The sequence below is a fragment of the Calypte anna genome, chromosome Z, assembly GCF_003957555.1.
Source record: "Calypte anna isolate BGI_N300 chromosome Z, bCalAnn1_v1.p, whole genome shotgun sequence".
NCBI lineage: Eukaryota > Metazoa > Chordata > Aves > Apodiformes > Trochilidae > Calypte > Calypte anna.
Window position 1 is genome coordinate 52859898 of NC_044274.1, and position 13108 is coordinate 52873005.

The following is a 13108-nucleotide window of genomic DNA, read 5'->3' on the forward strand; positions in this document are numbered from 1 at the left end:
TAAAGTACCTGAACTCATAGGTCATGCCTAAAGCCAAAAGAGTCAAACTCATGTTTAAGTATTCAATAAACTAACCTCTCCCCAAACCATGGATTTGATCAACTTGAACATACACCTGACACTTCAGAACCAGAATGAACCAAAAGACCTGCATTTAAGTAAATGTAATAAACGATGTAATGGGATTTAGTTCAAGTTTGTCTTTTGTTCGTTCCAATGTTGCTTCTATGTATATATTTGAAGAATTGTTTAGCACTGGTGTTCTGCAACAGAGATGGCTGCCAGGAAATGGGAGTGGCAGAATAGCTCCAGCAAGTATCCCACACCATACCTCTTCTGAAATAAATATAAAAATATATGGAGAGTCACACATGACTCTCCCTATCCGTCTGCCTGCACACCTACCTTGTGGTCAGTTACTCAAGCAGAACAGCTGTAATGGAGAAAAGGAAGGATGTACTAGAAAACAGAGTCCCCTGCTATAATTACCAAAGACAGGAAAACGTTATGTCACACTGTAAATGTCTGTTTCTTCAACTCTTCAAAATAATATTTCCATGGATAGTTTGTGTATATACACAGACAGAAGAAGGGAACATGAAATATAGCCTTGCTTCCCTTCCCACAAAATAGGAAAGTCTAACATGCAGAAAAATCTTAATTTCACAATAGACAACACTAGGCCATCTGAAAGCACCAAATCATACAGTGTTACTATGCAGATCTATGACACTGCAATGGGTTATTTTTCTCCACCACTCACCAACTCCAATTTTTTATGAGGCCAAACTCAGAAGAGGGGAAAAAAAGAAACACACAAACAAAATCCCCTTGTTCTCTAAATCATTAAATCCAAGTTTACCTCAGGTTCAGTATTCATAGGCAACAGGAAAAATTAGGATTTCCACACAATTGGGTTTTGTTGGTTTTGTAGTTGTTTTTACTTCTTGAAGGAATAGGAAGGGAAAAACATCACTTCAATCATAAGCTTTTTTTTGTAATCAAAGGGTCGAATGTTGGAAGGCTTAAGGGAGCTGTGATCTGTTCTTAAAGACTTATTCTACCACCTCAAAAAATTCAGCATTGAAAAATATACCTAGTTTAAAATCATATATTTGCTAATCAAAAACTATCAGATTTCTGATATTTTTTTCTGCTTCAAGAATTTTTTTTAGCATTTATTTCACAACATCCTTCCAAGTTTGAGGATCATACCCAAGGATAAGAGACAATGTACTATCTGTAGTAAACTGAAAAATGGATGGTTTTAACTATACATCTATGTGGATGTACACATGAAGTACAGTCTTCACTCATTCACATAAATTAACTGTGACAGTAAAAGGAAGCAAATTCCACAATAACTAGACAAAATGGGACAAAGGAAAATGTTACCTATTGACCTCCTCAGGAACCCCAGGCCCCTAAGGCCATAGAGGGAGTCAGGATAAAGGATGAGTTTGCCTTTGTTGATGAGGGCTGGGTTAAGGATCAGTTAATGGGGCTGCATATGCAGAAATCCATGGGTCCTGATGGGATGCACCTACAGGTTCTGAGGGAACTGGCAGATGCCATTGCTAGGCTGCTCTCCATCATCTTTGGTAAAAGTTGTTGGTAACAGGAGAGGTGCCTGAGGACTGGAGGAAAGCAAATGTCACTCCAGTCTTCAAGAAAGCCAAGAAAGAGGACCTGGGTAACTACAGACCTGTCAGCCTCACCTCCATCCCTGGAAAGGTGATGGAACAACTCATTCTTGATGCTGTGTCCAGGCACATTATGTTCAGGCTTATCAGAAGCAGTCAGCATGGCTCTACTAAGGGATTGTAACAATGCAGGGCTGATAGCTATAATTAAATCAGGCTGGCAGTTGGAGTTCTTCACAAACTGCTCCAGCATGGGTCCCTTCTACAGGGTGCAGACCTTCAGGAACAGACTGCTCCAGTTTGTGTACCCCAAGAGGTCACAAATCCCAGCAGAAAATCAATTCCACAAGACCACAGATCCTTCCTGGAGCCTACTCCAGTGTAGGCTTCCCACAGGGTCACGGCATCCTTCAGGCATCCAACTGCTTTGGCATGGGGTCCTTCACTTGTTTCAGGGTGGATATTTATTCTACCATGGACCTGCACTGCATGGAGACAGCCTCCCTCACCATGGTCTTCATCAAGGGTTGCAAGGGAATCTCTGCTCTGGTCCCTGTAGCACCTATTTCTTCACTGACCTTGGTGTCTATAGCGTGGTTTCTCACATATTCTCACTTCTTACTCCTGTGTGCTGTAGTACAGCTGGTTTTTTTCCCTTCTTAAATATATTGTCAGAAGGGTGCTAGCAGCATCACTGTCAGTCTCAGTTTTGGTCATCATCAAGTCTTTCTTGGAGCTATCAGGAACTGGCTTCAACTGGCTCCATCTGACATGGAGGCACCTTCTGGTAATGTCTTACAGAAACTACACCTGCAGCCACTTCCCTACCAAAACCTTACCTCCTACAGCCAATGCAGTCTATAAATAATGAAACATTTTTACTGAAAAGAATAAAAACACTCAAAGCAGGAAAGGAAAAAAGTTTGAAAGGCAATGCTCTATGAAAGAAAGCAAAACAACAATCCAGGTGGATACACACTAAATATTAATCCAGAAGAGACAGCATCATCCAGTGAAACATCACTCTTTCTTGGAACTCTTTGATGATTCCCTACACACCTCAAGTCATCCAAGTCCAGCAGAAATTGCAAATGTGCCAGAACCCTATTGACATTTCTGTTTAACCAGACATCTACTTATGTGATGATGAACATTAAAAAAAAAACAAAAACAAAACACACACACAACAAAACAAAACCAAAAAACCAACAACTGCCCCAAAAAAAGCCATCCCAGAACAAATCACCTAGGTCCCCAAGGATCATATGTATTTGAAAATTCTGAACTCAGTCTTGCTACAAGGAGATTTTAAAATCACAGTAATTTTGTCCCTAATCTCTGTTAATTTTCTTTAAAAGCAACAGTTTCAGTATAGCACTAGTCTCTTAAATTTCCTGCCTGATGCTAACAGGAAGCAACCTCTGTAAGTCAGTGAAAGCACTTACCCAACCCCCTTTCCCTCCAGCCCTCAAGCCTTTCAAAAGGGTGTTTACCAGTTGAATCAGCAACAGAGCTGAAAATTAAACCAGCAATACAGTGCTTATAGGAACAGCTAGGCACAAAATATCTGGTCAGGTTCTTTGTGGCCCACTCCAGTATCAACAAACAAGTTCAGAGTTAGGGAGCTGAGATATGCAAACACAGGAAAGGGAAAGATTGTGTCAGGGAACATGTAGACTAACATGCAACCTAACAAATGCAAGGTGGCCAATTTGCCCAACCAACACAAGTCCCAACACACTCCTGTTGAAACCAAGAATTATGAAAAAGTTATTAAGAATCTTATTTAATCGATTAATCAAAAGAACTAATCACTTCTTCTACATTAAAAAATCAGTAGGAAACGAAGCTTCTCATATTGGACATAAATAAACACAAGCCCATTTGTCTTTAGAGATGTTAAAGGCTTTCTCTTTCTGAAGAAGCAACATGAACAACAGAGGATACCAAGACATAGGCTATTTGGTTTGCTGATCAAAGATGCTATTCTGATCAAAGATGCTATACACAGCTAAATTTAAACAACTGTATGCCAGCTAACAACAGTACTTAGTTTGAGGAAAACCATAAATATCCTAGTACTTTAAGGAACACAAAACATTCCTGGCTGTTACAGTAAAGTAAGAATACAAGTATTCTTCATTCTTTAATCACAGAAATTACTTGGCACCTCTTGCTTATCAGCAAATCATTCCCATAAAATCAACCCAGTCCTCTTGAACAAGAACAGTCAGGTCTTAACCAGTAATCAGCACCATCTAAACTCTAAAGCTTGTTTCTACTCAGTCCTGTTTCTTTGTTTTAGGAGATGAAAGTACAACTCAAAGGTGATAGCCACTGTCCAGGAGTAGAAACATGAAAAGACAGCACATACTGTGAAGAGTCTGTCTCTTCCCAAGTTGAGGTATCAAAACCTCATGTGGTGACAATGCTAAATTAAGGTATTTTTAACTCATTCTCCCTCCCATCCAAGCAATTTCTTTCCACCCCTTCTAGAAAAAAGTATTTTGCAAAACTGGACTGGTTATGCTATTCATATCACTGAATGACACAAACTCAGGTCAGTACAAACCAATGAACATTGGGGGAGACAACAGGTGGAAGGAAATAAAGGGAGTTTGGAACCATTTCACCAATTTAATGTGGAGCTGCAGTGCAAGCTTCCCCACTCCTGATACAAAAACAATGCTGAACTGCATCCATGCCGGCAGAACTCCAAAATAACAAACTGTACTTGCTCATATACAGCATTCAGACTAAAAGAAAGAAAAGGCATTACTCATGAAACAATGGTGAATGGCAACAGAAGGAGGAACATGTTAGTAAATATAGTGAATAATAACCAATTGTTAAATGAAAAAATGAGGGATGCTTGCTACATTTTTTTGGAAAATAAATGGAACAGAGAGGGCAGAAATCAGTTTTGCTTTCACTGATTCAACAGCTGTTAGGGCATAAGCAAAATTAATAATTCTCTTACTTGTAGCTTGCTTGATATATATATATCTAAACCAGCAAAACTACAAAGAAACAAACATACACAGCAACAGAGACCAGAGCATCAAAATAACTTCATGTAACTCCCAGAAGTGCTATTCCATGTGTGAATTCTGGAGACATTAGTTTAAATTATCTGTTTTTTGCATTATATTTATTATATTAAGTAAATTATAATAACATTTTATTTTACTATTTCTATTTTATTTTGCTTTAGAATATTCAAGAGTCTTTTATACAATTAAATTATATAAAATATTATAAAACCTCTTTACTTAGATGTAACGGTTACCAGTAACATTTTATTGGTTCAACAACAGCATTCTCCCACCTTATAGAAACTAGAGACTATCTAACCAGGTATTTGTTGCAAGTTATTTTCCAGCTTAGAAATCTATCTAAACTGCATCTTCTAAAACAAACCTTAAGAGGGGTACTACTACAAGCAAGTAAAACTATACCAAGTCTATTAAAATAAAACTTGGGAATGTTTATTTCTATTATTTTTTGTAACCATAAAAAAGCAGCACTACAACAAAGCAGTTAGTACTTGGCCTTATCACACCAAAAACTTAACAGGGATAAAACCAGACTGATATTGTGAAAACAAAACAACAGAAGTATAATTTTTAAACTGAGAAACAGAGTAAAACACCTCATAGCAAATACCTACATCATAAAATATTCTATTTCAACTACGATCTTATTACTATAATGCAGTATGCTGTACACTGAAAAGCAATATTCAGCATTCTTCTAATCTTAGCACCAAAGGTATCCATAAGGCACAGGTATGAGAGAGTACAGATCTGTAATTTTAGGCAAGATCCATTACAGAAACATCCTTAGCAAAAAAGCAGGATGAGAAAAATTTTCATTTCAGTTTATAGTAAAAAAATATTGAAGTGTTCAGATATCCCAATAATTGTGATTTTGGCTCTTCAAAATATTTATATTGACTTTTCCTGTTAACATTATATAATAACTACACATTAGCACACTCACACCCTGTCACCACACAACTGCAACCCAGGTGGTTTCAACTCAGTTTTCCAACATTGCCTCTTGCTCTTTTTCTGTTGCAGCCCCATACACTCATTTCCATATGGACAACGATGTAAATGCCACTATAACATTTCATCTGAAGAATAGTCTCTAATTATATACCATTAACAATGCTACTGAGATTAGCATTGGATCTAAACTTCGTTTCTAATGTTCGACTTGATTGCACATTCTTTGAGTATGCATTTGTGGTGTTACTATGAAAACATTAAGAGGAATAAATTTATTTTTAAAACAGCTACAGCTGTGCTGTGTGAGTCTCATTCATTTCTCCTTCCCGACTCAAAAAAACCCCACATAAATTTATCTACTCTGACAAAACTGAATGTCGAAGGAAGCTGCAAGAGTCCCTCAAACCCTAATGAATATTTAGAAACTGAACTTTTTATAAAGCCATGACATTGATATTTCAGTATTTCAACACTGATGTTTTTAAAAGGATAAAGTATTCCTTTATATTATGAAACTGGCATATTTGAGGTTTTGTATTTGTCACTTTTAACATAATACACATCCAGGAACATAAAATATTTATCCCAATAGGACAATAAAGTGTGAACTCCATCCCCTGTTAGCCATATGGGTTTTTTGTTTGTTTGTTGTTTGTTTCTTGTTTTTGGTTTTTTTTTTTTGCTGGAGGAGTGGGGGTAGATATGGTTTGTTTATTTTTTTTAATGTCTAGTAGAAACAATCAGCTACTGTAAAGCTAGTAACCAGAACTGCTTTGCTAGTAATCAGAATCACTTCAAAATTGCTTTGGCTTCAGAATCTACATATTTCTACATTAGATAACTCAATCTCCTTCCATTGCTGCTGTCGAAAAGATCCACATAAACACAGAGGACAAGTTCCTGACCTTCCATACAAATAAAACAATGAAAATTAAATACAACGAGTAACCAGACTAAGAGATAGCAAGGCTCTGGAAGACGTATAAAACTGTATTAAAGTGTTTATGATTTGGGTTTAGTGCTCTGAGGGATTATGTCTGGGTCTACTGTATGAGTAAATGCTGTCACACACAAATGACATATCACATACTGTCAACGTTTATTCAAGCAGAAGGGAAGAGATACTGCTTTAATTCATCCAGTTACAACAGCATAGTCCAAAGACATGAACAAGCGTAGGGGTGAAGGCAAGAGACACTGCTAGCCATTTGCCCATGGGCAGCAACAAACCTCAGGAGCAGTGAGCACGGCTGAAACAGTGCAGCAACAGCACAGTGTCCTAGCTCAGCAGATAATGTCAAAGCACACAAAGCCTGCAGACTTGCAGATGACACAAAAGGCTGGAAAGTGCAAGCATGTGCACATGCCTCTATCTTCTTCAGTATGAGCTTCTTTAAACACCAGATAAAATATGCAGAAGACTTTCTCGGTTTTAAATTGCTGTTTAATAGTAAGTCTCAAAATTACAGTCACAGGCGTTTCAATATTTTCTATCATTTTCTCAATCTGAGCAGCACAAATAGTAAAATCAGAGCAGATGGAAGCTGGAAACAATCATATGTTGTTGGGTTTTTTTTCATAGCGGGTACACAATCATGACTCAACAGAAATCCATAGAGAAGTTCTGAAGACAAACCACTCTACTGAGAATTCTTTTTATTAATGAGAAATACTTGCCTCTAGAAATCCTTACAATATGAAGCATAAACAACTTAGTGCCATCTGCACTGGCACCATTTAATGAAGAAAAAAGCTGATTCTGAACATGTGTTGCTTTTCCATAGAGCTTTGAACAGAAAATTGAACTTTATTTGGCTTCATAATACTTTTCATGTGCTTAAGAATTCTCTCTAGCTAAACAATGTTAATATAGCAGTGAGAGAGAAATGAGATGTTCGCCAAACCTGACAGACATCCAAAAGCATTTTAAAGCATTTTTAAGCATCTTCTATTGAGGCTTTTCAAAAACATGCTTACCCTTCCTAGAACTAAAAAAACATTATTTAAAAACCAGTACAAAATGCTAAACTTCTACCTACAAGACAAAGCATTTAATGATGAACACTGAGCTTTAAAACAGAATTATTTCCCTGCATTAGCTTTCCATATTGTCCTTTCTATATATGAGCACAATTACTTGTAAATACCTAGGTATTCACTTGGCTTTTCAACACGTATTTATAAATTTTAAAGCTGTCTTCAAAATAACATGAGAGATGATGCAGAATAAAATTCAAGTACTTTGGAGGCAATTATTGCAACATATAGATTTCTATTTTAATGTATTGTGCATTGGGACCAGAGGAAATAAAAATAATGTACTTACCGCTGTGCTATTTTTTTCTCTCTGCTGCTTCTTCCCTGAGCTTTCAAAGCCAACATTCTGTTTAAGACAAAGGTATACAAATTTTAGTCAATCCTATCACTACTGAATAAGAACGAAGTGAAATCTTATTGCATTGGATATTGAGCGTGCTTTCAGAGTTTGGTTTTGTTTTTCACACGTGTGTGAACAGCAGCTCAAAGAACTCAGAGAACTTGAAAGACTTTCAAAATAGTAAAATTTACATGTATACTTTTGTGGGAGATTATTTTGTTTGTGTAACAGTACAAAACGCAGCTTTTTAATCATACTTTCACTTTTATTTTATAACATTCTGTCTACGAAGTTGTTTCACTTCTACTCCACTTTAATGGCTTTATAAAATTATTTAGTTTCTTATATTAGACAACTGTTGCACAGATTTCTGAAAAGCATTAAGAAAGAAATACATCAGAAATTAAAAGAAAATTTAAAAAGCACACTTCTGCATTATTAACTTTAGGATAAAATTTTAGAAAGTTGCAATACCTGAAATAAAGCATATCAAATCACCGACGCTACCCTCACCCACATAGAGAAACTACAAAGAAAAGCATCTAGCACATTTGACTGAGCACATACAAAATTAGTGGCTGGAGCTTATGTAAAGAATAAATTTTGCATCCAACAATGAAGCAGAACGTATCTTCAGAGGTATTAAGTGTCACTATGGTCAGTCAGATCATCTGAGCATGAAGTCACGTAGCACAGCTAAGAAGATGGGTCAGGCAGAGTATAATCTCTCAGATTTGTAAAACCTAGACAAAAAATTAAATTGTGGGGGAGCATAGGTAGTAGCTTCACTCAATGGATTTACCTTAAAATTGAACTATATGTAATCTCTTCTCAATAAAAGCAGGATCAGTCCGTCATGAAATCATCATAATTTGTCCCCGCAAAAATGATAAAACAGATTTGAAATCAAAATTGTTCCAGGAAGTTTTGCAGTTTGAGGTAAAAATAAAAAACAAACAAAAAAAACAACAAACCCAACAAAACAGATCACAGAACAACAAACTCCAACCTTTTGGAAGTCAGAATTGTAACAGTGGGAACTATGCTAAAACCAGCTTTCACATCGCATGTGCTGTTCCTCATTCGGGAGTCACTCATGCCAGCTTCTGCATTCGTACCAAATGGACTCTAATGCACCACACTGCAAAAATCAATTTATCCTCTGTGGAAGGACAACCAGGACATGTATACAGAAAGGAGGGAAAGCAATATAGGTAAAAGTATTACTAGAGTCTCAAGTCTTCCAAGCTTCCTCCTGAAAACAGCCTCTATCAGTTTAGCAAGCCTCAGAAATACATAACAGCACTCAAGACTATAAAAAAAAAATCAAGAAAGACAGCAAGGACCAAATAAAATTCCCAAACTTGGGGTATTAGAAGAGTCTGTCAAACTGGTACGGCTGTACCCTCCCTTCCCATAGCACTTTGCTCCTACTAAAAAGCTATTTAATCTTTACAACAGCTTTTCAGAGGCCCCGTACACAAGCTTTCAAAGACAAGAAATCCAGATTTGCAAGAGGTCTGCTAGGATAAGCAGAATTAATCCAGAGAATATGATAGTGAAGGACTGGATCTGGCAGCGGGACAGTCAGGTGACTGCGCCTCTGAAAGGAAAAGGGGTAAGGTCAAGACTTTGCAGGCAGAGCATTCAGAGTATAAGAATTATCAAAGAAAGACCTAGCCCCATGATCATCACAAAAACAACAAACAAAAAGGGATTACTTTTGCATCATTTCCTGACACCTGCTAGGCTGCCTCTGTTAAAATGCCCCAAAGAATAAAATCCAGTGGTAAGGAAGCACAAGGAACTCATCTGAGCTCAACTATCCAGAAGATGTAATACAGCAAGTGCAATGCATGTACATGGGGGGAGGAATACACACCAACACCTGGATTATTGCAGGTCATTCTGCTTTGGAAATTAAGCAGCTATACACTGAACAAAAGACAGCAGTTACAGAAGCAGGAACAAACAATTAACTCTCTACAAACTAGTGTTATCTTAATGCCACTTGAAATTGACTCAGATAACCTTGTTTGTGCTGCAGTTGCAATTGTAAGCACTGAAGTCTCCAACAGAAAGAACCCTCCAGGCTTCCACATAAGTGACATCCAGCTTGCAGGAAAGCTCAACAATCTCTCAAATAAAACAAACCAGGGTATTCAGAAGAGCTCAAGCAACCATGCCCTAGGACCTTGACGAGTTCAGATCACCACTTTACTACTTCTTTTGTAGAAAAGGTTAACAGGTGCTCTAGAGGACTAGTGATAAAATGCCCCAAAGGTAAAATACCCAACAAAATCTCATTTAATTCCCCTCTAGCACATCACCGAGTCTCAGAATCTGTCAGGTTCCTCCAACCAGAAAGTCACAGAAGAACCTCAGCACTCAACATCAAGTGTGGGGAGAGTATTTGGGGAACTATCACAGATCAGGAAATGGGGTTCTACTTTACAATGCTGAATGACAATAAATAACCCTCAATCAGCTTTTACTTTATGCAGTCTGTTTAGAAAAAAAAAAATAAAAAAAGTATTCAGGGAAATCATAACGCTTACACTTTCATTCATGGAAGGGTTGGAAATATCTTATAGGAGGATACCTTAAAAATTACGTGCTTCAGAGACATTTCATGCAGCCTCTAATGCCTGAAAACCATCCTCCATTTAAACAGTGGAAGCAGTAAAAACTGTGAATTATTTCTTTAAGTAATTCCAGGAGAGTGTTGCAAAAGCCAGATTACCTATGCTTGTCCTTAAACATCCACCCATGTTCCGTGAGAAAGTAAAGTTTAGATAAAAAGTCTTGGTCAAGATTCTCCACAGCAGACACACACATTAAGCGGAAACAGATCTCATACTCACTAAGATGCATCTTGTATGCCAAGAACAATTTTTGGGCAATGAGATTAGTTACTTTTTTTTTTTTCCTTTTGAGGTGGGGAATATGAGGAGTTCTGAAGCAGGCCATGGAAGTGCAACTGCATCTGTGTCCTTGATGAAGGAAGGATACCCATAACCAGAATATTTTTAAGTATCAGGGAAGTATATATATCTCCACAGAGTTATTTCATGAACAACAGTATTAAGTTTTCTTGTCAGTGGTTACTGGCAAGAATCTTACTCAGTCCTGCTAAATAGGTGAGGAATGTCTGCCTCACAGTGAGCTAGATTTGAAAAAAGAGTAACATATAATCTTGATTGAGGAAATAAAAGATAAACACAGCTGGCAAAATATTTCTCTCTAGATAGCATACCTTTTGAAATCAAACAGGCATTTAGCCTGAAGTAGTTAGGTCTGTACACCAGACAGTTTAGTTAATCTTGGACTGCTCCACCAGGAAACAGAGAGGGGCAAGAGATGAGGACCAGTGAGGCACCAAGGACTTAGAGGCCACTCTCAGCAAAGAGCTCATCTTGTTTTCTCTGGAAGCAGATGCTGTCACCATGTCTCGCTGTTTCTCATCACTTCGGTGTCTAAACCAAAGCCAGATGTTTTGAATAAAGCAAAGAAACAATCTTTGCTACATGCATGGGCTCATTGACATAAAATTGACATAAAATTGACAAGTGATTTGTTACCTCATAGTACCAGGAAGCACTTCAACACAGAAAGGAGACAGCTGATGGAGCACTCTCAGTCACACACAGTGACTCCCCGTGACACACAGTCACATTTATTTCCAGTGTGCACCAAAATAACCTATATTTGGCAACACTGTTGGTATACTGATGGGACACACAGTTGATGTGTTCTGCCAAGGGATATCAGAATGCTTATCAACAACAATGGAATGGAAAAGGCACTTTTATAGGTGTCTGACTGGCTAACTTGCTATGCTAGTGTTATTTTCAGATTAAGAGTTTCATTGTAGAGGTCCCTTCCAACCCAAATCATTCTCTGATTCTATGCACAGCTCTATTAGAGAAACTTTTAGTTACCTTAAAATTGACTGAATTGCCTTGAGGCTAACAAAATGAGATTTTATTCTTTACTTGCAATATTGTAACACCACTTTTGGAAAAGAAAGTTAAAGAAACATATTAATACTGTCCATAAGCAGATAAATCAGATCAAAGCAATTCTATTGTTGATTGCACTCCCTCGAGGAAGGTGGTCAAAGAAGGTTGCCCAAGGCATAGATGAAGACTGCAAATTTGATTTCTTTAAAGAAACTATTTCCAAATAATTTCATAGAATAGATCATAGAATGATGTGGGTTGGAAGGGACCTTAAAGATCACCCAGTTCCAGCTTCCCTGCTAGGGGCAGGGACAGCTGCCACTACACCAAGGAGTCTCACTTAACGTGGGTATAGCTGCAAAATCTCTCACTCTGTGTTCTGTGTCCAAAGCTCTGTTTTACAACAAAGTAAGTGTAACTATATCTAGAAAAGCAGCCTGTGGTTCAAAATTCCCCTTTATAGTAGTCCAATTCATGCACTACTATGTAACAAATACATTCAAAGGAGATCCCTGTTCACTGACTTGCAAGTTATTAATTTCTGTAAATTTAGGCTGTTTTGCGGAACAGGAAATGTGAGGAGGATTAAAATGTTACTATATACTGTTGCTTGTAATTCTGCTTAAGGTTTTACTGATGTTTACTGGCTTTGCTACCATGATGCCACTGCATTAGCTCAAATTACCAGGAACCAAGACAGGAATGCAAACACAGAAAACAGACATGACACCAATTTTATACTCCAAAATTCATACTAAAAAGAATTTTATATACTTTAAAACCATGCATTTGAAATATTAATATACCTGACATCTTTAAAAACTGTATATATTTAATACAGGTGGTTTTTACACCTATAGGTTTTTACACAAAATAGCTTTGTGACCTATTTTGACGTCAATTTGTTTCTTGCCTCTGAAGTAAACTACACAGCAGTATCTGAACTCCAAAAAACAAAAAACAAACCACGTACAACAGAAAACTACCTGAGGTCTTTGATCAAGGAGATATGGCTTCCCGAACCTCACAGGTGTGAGCCCGATGCCCTGACTTCAGAGGCCATCCTTAGGGACAACCAAACTAGGAGGTCTCAGAACAGAATCAGTCTGCATC

General features: G+C 37.5%; 1 protein-coding gene across 13 annotated transcripts in view; it reads right to left on the reverse strand.

Moving 5' to 3' along the window:
- The window catches only part of ERBIN (erbb2 interacting protein), a 117010-nt gene that overhangs the window by 72888 nt on the left and 31014 nt on the right, over positions 1–13108 (reverse strand). For all 13 annotated transcript variants that reach the window (XM_030467997.1, XM_030467998.1, XM_030468001.1 and 10 more), the window contains one exon: positions 7983–8039. The gene's annotated coding sequence lies outside the window, so the exon portion shown is untranslated. The remainder of the gene's footprint in view (positions 1–7982; positions 8040–13108) is intronic.